General features: G+C 47.8%; 1 long non-coding RNA gene across 1 annotated transcript in view; it reads left to right on the top strand.

The window, feature by feature from the left end:
- The first annotated feature begins 4,424 nt into the window (after positions 1–4,424).
- Positions 4,425–11,758, top strand: part of LOC307181115 — a 54,285-nt gene continuing 46,951 nt past the window's right edge. The window contains exon 1 of the long non-coding RNA XR_013825910.1: positions 4,425–4,491. This is a non-coding gene — a long non-coding RNA (uncharacterized lncRNA). The remainder of the gene's footprint in view (positions 4,492–11,758) is intronic.

Raw genomic sequence — 11,758 nt, 5'->3', positions numbered from 1 at the left:
TTACCGTACGGGTTAGGATTAGGGGATGGGTGAGGGGAAGGGTTCGGGGAAGTGTTAGGGTTAGGGTTCAGGCTAGGGTTAGGGTTAGGGGACGGGGACGGTTTAGGGTCCAGGTGAGGGTACGACAACGGTTTAGGGGGAGCGTACGTGTGAGGGCATGGGTTAGTGTTCGCTTATGGGTTAGGATTAGGGGACGTGTGAGGGGAAGGCTTCGAGGAAGGGTTAAGGTTAGGGTTCGGTCAAGGGTTAGGGGTAGGGGACGGGGACGGTTTAGAGTCCAGGTGAGGGTACCACAACGGTTTAGGTGGAGCGTACGTGTGAGGGCACGGTTTAGTGTTAGCGTATGGGTTAGGATTAGGTGACGGGTTAGGGGAAGGTTCCGGGGAAGGGTTAGGGTTAGGGTTAGAGTACGGTTTAGGGTCCAGGTGACAGTACGACAACGGTTCAGGGGGAGCGTACGTGTGAGGGCATGGGTTAGTGTTAGCGTACGGCTTATGAATAGGGGACGGGTGAGGGGAAGGCTTCCTGGAAGGGTTAGTGTTAGGGTTTGGGCTAGGGTTAGGGTTAGGGGACGGGGATGGTTTAGGGTCCAGGTGAGGGTACGACAACGGTTTAGGGGGAGCGTACGTGTGAGGGCATGGGTAAATGTTAGCGTACGGCTTAGGATTATGGGACGGGTGAGGGGAAGGCTTCGGGGAAGGTTTAGGATTAGGGTTAGGGCTAGGGTTAGGGGACGAGGACGGGGACAGATTAGGGTCCAGGTGAGGGTACGACAATGGTTTATGGGGAGCGTACGTGTGAGGGCACAGGTTACTGTTAGCGTACGGGTTAGGATTAGGGGACGGGTGAGGGGAAGGCTTCGGGGAAGGGTTAGGGTTACGGTTCGGGCTAGGGTTAGGGTTAGGTGACGGGGACGGTTTAGGGTCCAGGTGAGGGTATGACAACAGTTTAGGGGGAGCGTACGTGTGAGGGCACGGGTTAGTGTTAGCATACGGGGTAGGATCATGGGACGGGTGAGGGAAAGTCTTCAGGGAAGGGTTAGGGTTAGGGTTCGGGCTAGGGTTAGGGTTAGGGGACGGGGACGGTTTAGTGTCCAGGTGAGGGTACGACAACGGTTTAGGGGGAGCGAACATGTGAGTGCACGTTTTAGTGTAAGCGTACGGGTTAGGATTAGGGGACGGGTGAGGGGAAGTCTTCGGGGAAGTGTTAGGTTTAGGGTTCGGCCTAGGTTTAGGGTTAGGGGACGGGGACGGTTTAGGGTCCAGGTGAGGGTACGACAACAGTTTAACAGAGTGTACCTGTATGGGCACGGGTTAGTGTTAGTGTACGGGTTAGGATTAGGGGATGGCTGAGGGGAAGGTTTCAGGGAAGTGTTAGGGTTAGGGTTCGGCCTAGGGTTAGGTTTAGGGGACGGGGACGGTTTAGGTTCCAGGTGAGGGTACGACAACGGTTTAGGGGGAACGTACGTGTGAGGGCACGGGTTAGTGTTAGCATACGGGTTAGGATTAGGGAACGTGTGAGGGGAAGTCTTCGGGGAAGTGTTAGGTTTAGGGTTCGGGCTAGGTTTAGGGTTAGGGGACGGGGACGGTTTAGGGTCCAGGTGAGTGTACGATAACGGTTTAGGGGGAGCGTATGTGTGAGGGCACGGGTTAGTGTTAGCGTAGGGGTTAGGATTAGGGGACGGATGAGGGGAAGGCTTCGGGGAAGGGTTAGGTTTAGTTTTAGGGCTAGGGTTAGGGTTAGGGGACGGGGACGGTTTAGGGTCCAGGTGAGGTTACGACAACGCTTTAGTGGGAGCGTACATGTGAGGGCACGGCTTTGTGTTAGCGTACGGGTTAGGATTAGGGGACGGATGAGGGGAAGGCTTCGGGGAAGGGTTAGGGTTAGGGTTCGGGCTAGGGTTAGGGTTAGGGGACAGGGATGGTTTAGGGTCCAGGTGAAGGTACGACAGCGGTTTAGGGGGAGCGTACATGTGAGGGCAATTGTTAGTGTTAACGTAGAGGTTAGGATTAGGGGACGGGTGAGGGTAAGGCTTCGGGGAAGGGTTAGGGTTAGGGTTCGGGCTTGGGTTAGGGTTAGGGGACGGGGATGGTTTAGGGTCTAGGTGAGTGTACGACAACGTTTTAGGGGCAGCGTACGTGTGAGGACACGGGTTAGTTTTAGCGTACGGTTTAGGAATAGGGGATGGGTGAGGGGAAGACTTTGGGGAAGGTTTAGTGTTAGGGTTCGGGCTAGTGTTAGAGTTAGGGGACGGGGATGGTTTAGGGTCCAGGTGACGGTACGACAACGGTTCACGGGGAGCGTACGTGTGAGGTCACGGGTTACTGTCAGCGTAAGGGTTAGGATTATGGGACGGATGAGGGGAAGGCTTCGGGGAAGGGTTAGGGTTAGGGTTCGGGCTCGGGTTAGGGTTAGGGGACGGGGACGGTTTAGGGTCCAGGTGAGGGTACGACAATGGTTTAGGGGGAGCATACGTGTGAGGGCACAGGTTAGTGTTACCATACGGGTTAGGATTAGGGGACGGGTGAGGGGAAGGCTTCAGGGAAGGGTTAGGATTAGGGATCGGGCTAGAATTAGGGTTAGGGGAAGGGGACGGTTTAGGGTCCAGATGAGGGTACGACAATGGTTTAGGGGGAGCGTACGTGTGAGGGCACAGGTTAGTGTTAGTGTATGGGTTAGGATTAGGGGACGTGTGAGGGGAAGGCTTCGGGGAAGGTTTAGGTTTAGGGTTCGGGCTAGAGTTAGGGGTAGGGGACGGGGACGATTTAGGGTCCAGGTGAGGGTATGACAACGTTTCAGGGGGAGCGTACGTGTGAGGGTACGGGTTAGTTTTAGCGTACGGGTTAGGATTAGGGGACGTGTGAGGGGAAGGCTTAGGGAAGGGTTAGGGTTAGGGTTCGGTCTAGGGTTAGGGGTAGGGGACGGGGACGGTTTAGGGTCCAGAGGAGGGTACGACAACGGTTTACGTGGAGCGTACGTGTGAGGGCACGGGTTAGTGTTAGCGTACGGATTCGGATTAGGAGACGTGTGAGGGGAAGGCTTCGGGGAAGGGTTAGGGGTAGGGTTCGGTCTAGGGTTAGGTGTAGGGGACGGGGACGGTTTAGGGTCCAGGTGAGGGTACGACAACTGTTTAGGGGGAGCGTACGTGTGAGCGCACAGTTTATGTTAGCGTACGGGTTAGGATTAGGGGACGGGTGAGTGGAAGGCTCCTGGGAAGGATTAGGGTTAGGTTTCCGGCTAGGGTTAGGGTTAGGGGATGGGGACGGTTTAGGGTCCAGGTGAGGGTATGACAACGGTTTAGGGGGAGCGTACATGTGAGGGCACGAGTTAGTGTTAGCGTACGGCTTAGGAATAGGGGACGGGTGAGGGGAAGGCTTCGGGGAAGGTTTAGTGTTAGGGTTCGGGCTAGGGTTAGAGTTAGGGGATGTGGACGGTTTATGGTCCAGGTGAGGGTACGACAACGGTTCACGGGGAGCGTACGTGTGAGGGCACGGGTTAGTGTTAGCGTACGGGTTAGGATTATGGGACGGGTGAGGGGAAGGATTCGGGGAAGGTTTATGTTTAGGGTTCGGGCTAGGGTTAGGGTTAGGGGATGGGGACGGTTTAGGGTCCAGGTGAGGGTACGATAACGGTTCACGGGGAGCGTACGTGTGAGTGCACGGTTTAGTTTTAGCGTACGGGTTAGGATTAGGTGACGGGTGAGGGGAAGGCTCCGGGGAAGTGTTAGGGTTAGGGTTCGGGCTAGGATTAGGGTTGGGGTTTGAGTACATTTTAGGGTCCAGGTGCGGGTACGAAAACGCTTTAGGGTGAGCGTACGTGTGAGGGCATGGGTTAGTGTTAGCGTACGGTTTAGGACTTGGGAATGGGTTAGGGTAAGGTTTCGGGGAAGGATTATTGTGGATCATACTCTGGGTTCCACATGGATGTTTTAGCTGAAGGAAGAATACCTTAAACCTGGAGAGTTGAGACCCGTGGAATGGGTACCATGCAATATGACTTCAAAGGGTCTTCATTTGCTCACCGAACCTCTCCAATCCTATCACTGCTGCGTTTATGCCCCTGTACACACGCTTGATTCTCTATCAGAGACATAGCAATCCATAGGTTTTAAGATACTTACTAGTCAGGTACATTCTTAGGCGTTTAATATGGGGTGTTGAGTCCATTTCGTTGAGCAAGGAGTAGCTCTTGTCTATTCCATATTTGGCTTAAGGAACTTTATCTGTGCTCATTTCAATCTCTGGTTTTATGCAGCACCCCAACTCACCTTTCCCCTTAAGCAAGCATAAGTTGCTTTTCTAAATTTGAGACCCTGTTCTGTTTTGGAATTCAGTTCCTGTGTAGCCAAGTTTACATTCCGTGTATTAGTGATATCTTATGATGTTTCTTTTTCTGTGTGACTTATTTCAGTTAGATTCATCGTACTTAATCCACTCATTGTGCTGCTCCGGGCCTGATGACATAGATTTCATTGCTGAGTGATATTGCATTGTACGTAAGTACCACAACTTCTTTATCCATTTTTCACTTTCTGCGATATTGAACTTGTACCGTATATGAGGTTCTTGTAAACAGAGCCGTCCCAAACTTTGGGGTTGCTGTGTCTTTTTGATTTTAATTTCCCTAAGCTATAGGACCATAAGTGGAAGTGCCCTAGGCTCTGTTGCTTTGTTTTTTAGATGTTTCAGGAAACACCATACACTTCTCCAGAGTGTCTGTTGGCAATTTACATCCCGCCCATCAGCATAAGAAGGCTCCCAGTTCTCCATGGCCTGTCGTGCCTTTATGGATTTTACACTTTTTTCAGATGGCCCTTTTGACCAGGGGAAAGTGAGACTTCATTGTAGTGCAGATTTCCTTTGCAAGCTTGCTTGGTTGGCCAAAAAGTGTGTATGCGTTTTTTCCTGACTATATTCAGGAAAAAACACATACGCCCTTTTTGGCCAAGTGCATCATTGTCGAGGTTCTGACTCTCTTCATATGTTTTCAGTGCAATTCCAGTGTACCTCCTGAAATCGGTTTCCTGCAATTCTGCCTTGCTTTCAATGCTTCTTCATAGCCTTACCTCAATATATTTTTTGAAAATAGTTGGCCTTTATAACTCTGCAGGTTTTTGAATTGCAGTGGCCCTTATCTCCATTTTTCAGCTCTTATTTTTGTGATCTTGCCCCATAACCACAGGATTCCTTGAAGCTCTATTCTTCTTCTGGGGCACCTTGCTGTGCCTTTGGTTAATTCTTCTTACTGATGTGAAATTAGAGTGACATGTGCCCATTGAAACCGCTACAGCTAGTTTCTCACTGGTTCCCCCTATTCCCATTCATCCTCCGCACTAACTGCAGACTGTGCGATACCAGAACTTAAAGGCATTGACTCTCCATGTGGGGATGTTGTTAGTAAAGTGGCTGGAATGTCGATCCGGAGCCCCAGGAGAGGAAAAATGAGGTGTGTTTTAGAAACCTTTCCCGATCATATGGTATACCAGTCGCTGGGTTTCCCAAGCATGGTTTAGCTGTAGGAAGATTCCCTTCAACCTGGAGTGTTGGGACCCTTGGAATGAGTAGCATGAAGTATTGCATTAAACTTTCGGCAGTTGCTCACCAAAGCTCACCAATCCTCTCAGCCCCAAGTGTCCAGCCTTATGTCTTATCCAGCTGTGGGTTTATATGTGGTCAATCCAGGTTGCATCACAGCCCCTGAGCGAATTTTGTAAGAATTTTTCTCTCTTTCATTGTTTCAGCATTTTGTTTTTAAAATTTATTTCTATAATGGGGTTTAGCTCATTTTCACTGCTGTGTTTGTGCCGCTCTGCACACACTTGATTCCCTTATGGAGATACATCAATACATGGGTTTTAAGATTCTTATTACTCAGATATATTTCTCTGCGGTGTATAGGGTGTGTTGAGGCCAGTTCATTGAGCAAGGTGTAGATCTTGTCTAATACCTATTTGGTTTATTGAACGGTATCTGTGTTAATTTCAAACTCTGGTTTTATGCATCACCCCACCTCTCCTTTCCCCTTAAGCTGACATAAGTGTGTTTTCTAAATGTGAGACACTGTTCTGTTCTGTAATTCATTTCTTGTGCAGCCATATTTACCCTCCCTCTATAAGTGATATCTTATGATATGTTTCTTTTTCTGTTTGACTTATTTTAAGTAGTATTATCGGACCTAAATCCACTCTTTATCCTTCTACTAGCCTTATTACATTGATTTCATGGTGAAGAGATATTCCATTGTACATAAGCACCACATCTTCTTTATCCATTGTTCTCTTTCCTGGGATATTTAAGGTGTACTGAAGTTGAGGTTCTTGTAAACAGAGTAGCCCTAAACTGTGGTGTGCTTGTGTCTTGTTGATTTTTAGACTTCCCTAGATATACTCCCGTGATTGGAAGTGTCCTATGCTCTGTAGCTCTGTTTTTTAGATGACTTAGGAACCACCATACACTTCTCCAGAGTGGCTCTCGGCAGTTCACACACTGCCCATCAGCGTATAAAGGCTCCCTGTTCTCCATGGCCTGTCCTGCATTTCTGGTTTTTACAATTTTTTAGGATGGCCCTTTTGACCGGTGGGAAATGAGACTTCTTTGTTGTGCACATTTGCATTGCTTGCTTGCTTCGTTGCCCATAAAGTGCGTATGCATTTTTTCCTGGATATAATCAGGAAAAAACGCATACGCCCTTTTGGGCCAACTGCATCATTGTCGAAATTCTGCCGCTTTTCATGTGCGTTAAAGACGAGTCCAATCTATCTCTTGAAATCTGTTTCTTGCAATTCTGTCTTGCATTCAGATCCTCTTCTTTGCCTTACCTCAACATATTTTTGGACGTTAGTTTTCATTTATAACTCTGCAGGTTTGTGAATTGCAGTGACCCTGAGCTCCATTTTTTAAGTTGCTCTTTTGTGAGCTGGCCTCAAACCCGCAGGATTGCTTCAGGCCCTATTTTGGCTCCGGCGAGGCAGGCTGAGCCTTTCTTTAATTCTTATTCTTAATGGGAAATTAGAGTGATATGTGCCCGTCCAAACCCCTCCAACTATTCTCTCATTGGTTCCCCCTCTTCCCGTTCATCCTCCTCACAATTTGCAAAATGTGTGAAACAGAAGTTGAAATGTGCTGATTCTCCAAGTGGGGAGATTCTAAGTAACGTGGCTGGAATGGTGAACAGGAGCACCAGGAGAGGATAAATGAGGTGCATTTTAGACACATCTCCCGATCACATGGTGTACAGTCCTCTGGGTTTTCCATGCATGTTTTAGCTGTAGGAAGATCCCTTGAACCTGCAGATTTGGGACCCATTGAATGGGTACCAGGTAGTATTACTTTAAAGGGTGTGCATTTCCTCACCCAACCTCACATTTCTCTTAGCGCAAACAGTTTCCAGCCTTATGTCTCATCCTGCTGTGGGTCTAGATGTGTTCAATCCATGTTGCATCACCGTCCCTGAGGAAAAGTTGTAAGAGGTTTTCTCTGTCTCTCTGTCGTTTATTTTTTTCAATTTATTACTATATTGGTTACAGCTGATTTTCAAAGCTCTGTTTCTTGCTGCTGTACATCCACTTGATTCACGTACAGAGAGACATCAATAAATTCTTTTTCAGATTCTTACCAGTCGTATATATTCTTTTCCGGTGACTTGAGTGTGCTGAGTGCAGTTCTTTTAGCTACCGTGTAGGCCTTGTTGATTATCAGTTTGGTATTTGGAATGGTATCTTTGCTAATTTCCACCTCCTGGATGATGCCTCACCCCTCCCCACCTTTCCCGTTTAGCAGCCTTATGCGTGTTTTCTACATATTTGACTATGTTTTTGTTTTGTAATTTATTTCATGTGTAACCATTTTGGATTCCACCTTTAAGTGATATCTTATGATATGTGTCTTTTTCTTTTTGAATTCTGTCACTTAGAATGATCATACGTAACTCCTCCGGAGTTGTTACAACTGGCCATATTTCATTGATTTCCAGGCTGAATAATATTCCACTCTACCTAAGTACCACATCTCTATCCATTTTTTCCCTCCAGAGACATTTAAGTTATATCCTAGTCGAGGATCTTTTAAACAGAGAGGGGGTAAACATTGGGGTGCCTGTGTCCTCTCGATTTTTGTTTTTCCCAAGATATACGCCCATGAGTGCAAGTGCCCTATGCTCTGTAGCTCCTTTTTTAGATGCTTTAGTAAACACAATACACTTCTCCAGAATGGCCGTTGGCAATATACATTTCCACTATAAGTCTCACAGGGCTCCCTCTTCTCGTTGCCCTGTCCTGCATTTCTGTTGTTTACGCTTTATGAGGATGGCTCTTCTGACTGATGCGAAGTGATATCTTTTGTAGTATTGACTTCCAGTGCCCACCTGTTTGGTTGGCTAAAAAAGTGTATGCCCTTTTCTTGAATATATACAGAAAAAAACGCATACACCCTTTTTGGCCAACTGCAATGTTGGCAATGTTCAGCTCCTTTTCTTGTGCTTAATGGTGAGTCCTTTCTACCTCCTCAAATCCCTTTCCTGCCATTCTCCCTTGCTTACAAGTCCTTTTCTCTGACTTTCCTCAAGACATTTTTCAGTGATGGATATTTTCAACTCTGCAGTTTTGTGAATTTTACTGCCCCTGAGTTCCATTGTTCAACTTGTGTTTATGGGAACTGGCCACAAAGCAGCGGGATTTCCTCAAGCCCTATACTGTTTCCATGGGCAACCCTAGCCTTTGGTCAATTCGTCTTCCTGATTGGAAATTAGAGTGACATGTGCCTGTCTGAACACCTAGAACTTGTCTCTCATTGTTCCTCATCCTTCCGCTTCATCCTCTGGACAAATTCCAAACTGTACGCAACAGGATGTTGACAGTGCTGACATCTCCAAGTGGGGAGACTGTTAGTAAAGACGCTGGAGGGGTGAACCCGAGCACCAGGAGATGAGGAGATGAGATGCCTTTTCCAAACTCTTCCCGATCAGACGGCATACCATCCTCTGGGTGTGACAGACATGTTTTAGCAGTAGGAAGAGTCCCATTCATGTAAGGAGAACACCAGGGCTTTTTCAAAATCAGTGTCTCCCCGAAACCCAAACTGGGGACGTTTTTAAGCTACGGCTACACATATGTTCATTAAGGGCCTTGGGAAGTAGGCAGAGTCCAATCTTTAGATGATTGAAGTCTTCAGGGTCAGAAGCACTCACCACCATCTTCCCTTAGGCTACACTTTAACTGTCATTGATAGATGATGTCAATAAAAATATCTATTCTTTTTCAGATTATTTCCCCTTATAGGTTATTGCAAAATGTTGAGTGTAGTTCCCTGTGCTATACAGTAGTTCCTTGTTGATGATCTATTTTATACATAGCAGTGTGTATGTGTTAATCCCAAACTGTTAATTTATCCCTCCTCCCACCTTTCCCCTTTGGTAATAATAAATTATAAGATTTTATACTTCTCAGAAATGGGGGAGCTGAAAGAGAGGTATCATTTTCAATGGAAAAGCATTTAAAACAAGATTGAAGGTTTAACCAAGATTATTAGATGTACATCCTTGGAAAGAAATCACTTCGTTTCTCTAATATTGACCTGACAAATAAGACAAACCCTTTCACTGAACTTGCTTATAATAAAGTGATGGAAATATCAAATGGAAGTGTTAAAAACATCTTATTTTACCCGAGCCTTATACACTGTTCTATGTTAACTACAGTTTGGCTCACACATCTGTTCATTGAGGTTACAATAGTCTCAATTTCTGTTACTGATCCTCCAGAGTGGACCCCAACAAGTGTCCCCCTGCCCAGTGTCATTGGGGCCAACAGATCAAGACTGAGTTTGGTTCACAAGCAAAGGAAACTTTATATTTTGATCAGAGAATGGAGAGGTGAGAGCATGCACTACCCCGTGGGCTGTGGGCTGGGCTGCTGTGTAGAGATCCTGTCAGAGTCAGTGGGAGGGAGGGAGGCGGCGGAGCTCTCGAGGGCCGGGTTGGCTGTAGCTCAGGCTCTATATCGTGGAGTCTGCACTGGGCCCCAGGAGCTGAGGTGTCGACCCAGCCATTCTGCACTAGGAAATCTGGTCTGAAGTGCCGGGTGTGGAACCTCTGCATGCGGGACCCTAGGAGCACGTGAAATTAGACAAAGCACAAAGGATAAAAAAGGTTAGACTTGACTTTATTGCCCAGATTCTATTTTTATCTCCCAGGGATTTTTAATGGGCTTTGCTGGGGACAAACCCCTCCTCTGCCTTTTGTCCCGTTCCTCATTCTTGGAGTGCTGAGGGTGCAGACCCTTCTTCTGTAACTGCTGAGTGCTGAGTTGGGAGCCCTCATACCCTGGGGCGAGGGTCAGAGCTTCTCCCCAGCAGCCTCCCGGTGACGTTGATTGTCCCCAGGACCCCTGCCTCCCTGCTCGTCCACCTGAGCACCAGCATTGGAAGTGTTATAGATTCTAATGACCTTTAAGGGTCCAGGAAAGAGATGTACAGAGACGCTGTGGGGGCCGGTTTCACCCCGCCCCACATTTGTTCGGCCACCTTAGGCTGACCGTTTCTGCCAGCCTAGATGCTCTGACCAGTAGTCTGCGCTTTCTTCAATTAGGCCCCTGAATTAACGTACAAACAGCACCAGGTGTCAGAGCCCTGCCCGCTCAACTCCCAGACAGTCCAGGGTCAGTGGTGATCAAGGACCATGATGGCTACTGAGTCAACAGCCTTTTGAAGTAAACAGGAGTCCAGCCGGTCTTATTGGCCACCATCATCACGGTGTCTGTAGGCTTTTCTATGGTGACAGTGTGGTATACTGTTCCCCCGCCAAGATTATTAGCTCCCCTCTGGGTGCAGTAAGTCCTGCAAGCAGTAGTCTACTCTTTTGGGACACACTCTTGTTGTTTTATGAGAGAAACTCCAGGTCAAGTGATGTTCACACGAGTCGTCATGGTGCCCTGTTGCCCCCGGTTATCTCTCTGGATGTTGGAGTTGGAGGGCCTCCTCACTCGAGGTCGGTGTGCCCACGGAGCGAACCCTGCAACTTCAGGGCATGGTTGGTGGTTAGGATCACCACGTGGGGTCCTTTTCCCTTAGGAGGGAGGTGGCCTTTTGGGCTGCTGATTTCCAGGTTTTTAGATACCGCCAGTATCTTGGCCAGATGTGGCAGTGGGCCAAGCCCCTTGGTAACTGTAGTTTATCCTACCTGGATGGCATTCTTGCATTGTTCCATTTCAAGTGGTCCCAGTTTTTGCACTAATTCTCCAATGGCGATTCACCTTTCACCGGGAATGTAAAGGTCAAAGGGTTTAGCTAAATTAGGGAGTTCCAGGGCAAGGGTCTGAATTGACTGCTCTTTCCATTCTTGAAAGGCCACTTCTGGATTCTATTCAAAAGGATCATCATCTTTTCCTTTCAGTGTTTCATATAGAGGCCCAGCTAGTAGACTGTAGTTAGGGATCCAGAAGCAGCAAACCCTGGCCTCCCCAGGAACCCCTAAGCTGTCTTCTAGTTTTAGAAAGGGGTAAGGCTGAAAATGGTTTCTTCCCTTTCCTGGGATGGGCTTCTCTGACCTTCTGTGAGAATGAAGCCCAGGCAGGTCACCGCAGTCTGTGATATTTGAGCTTTTTCTTGGACAACTTCTATCCTTTATTGGCTTGGTAGTTCAGAGGCCTCCTTAGTAGGGCTGGCGATCAGAATGTCGTCTGCATATTGAAGGAGGGTTTCCTTTTCCAGAGGCAGAACTTTTAGGTCTTTAGCTAAGCTTTCCCCAAAGATGGTGTGGGAATTTT

This window comes from Stenella coeruleoalba (genome assembly GCF_951394435.1).
Source record: "Stenella coeruleoalba genome assembly, contig: scaffold_367, whole genome shotgun sequence".
NCBI classification, from domain to species: Eukaryota; Metazoa; Chordata; class Mammalia; order Artiodactyla; family Delphinidae; genus Stenella; species Stenella coeruleoalba.
This window is presented reverse-complemented; position numbering and strand designations above follow the sequence as displayed.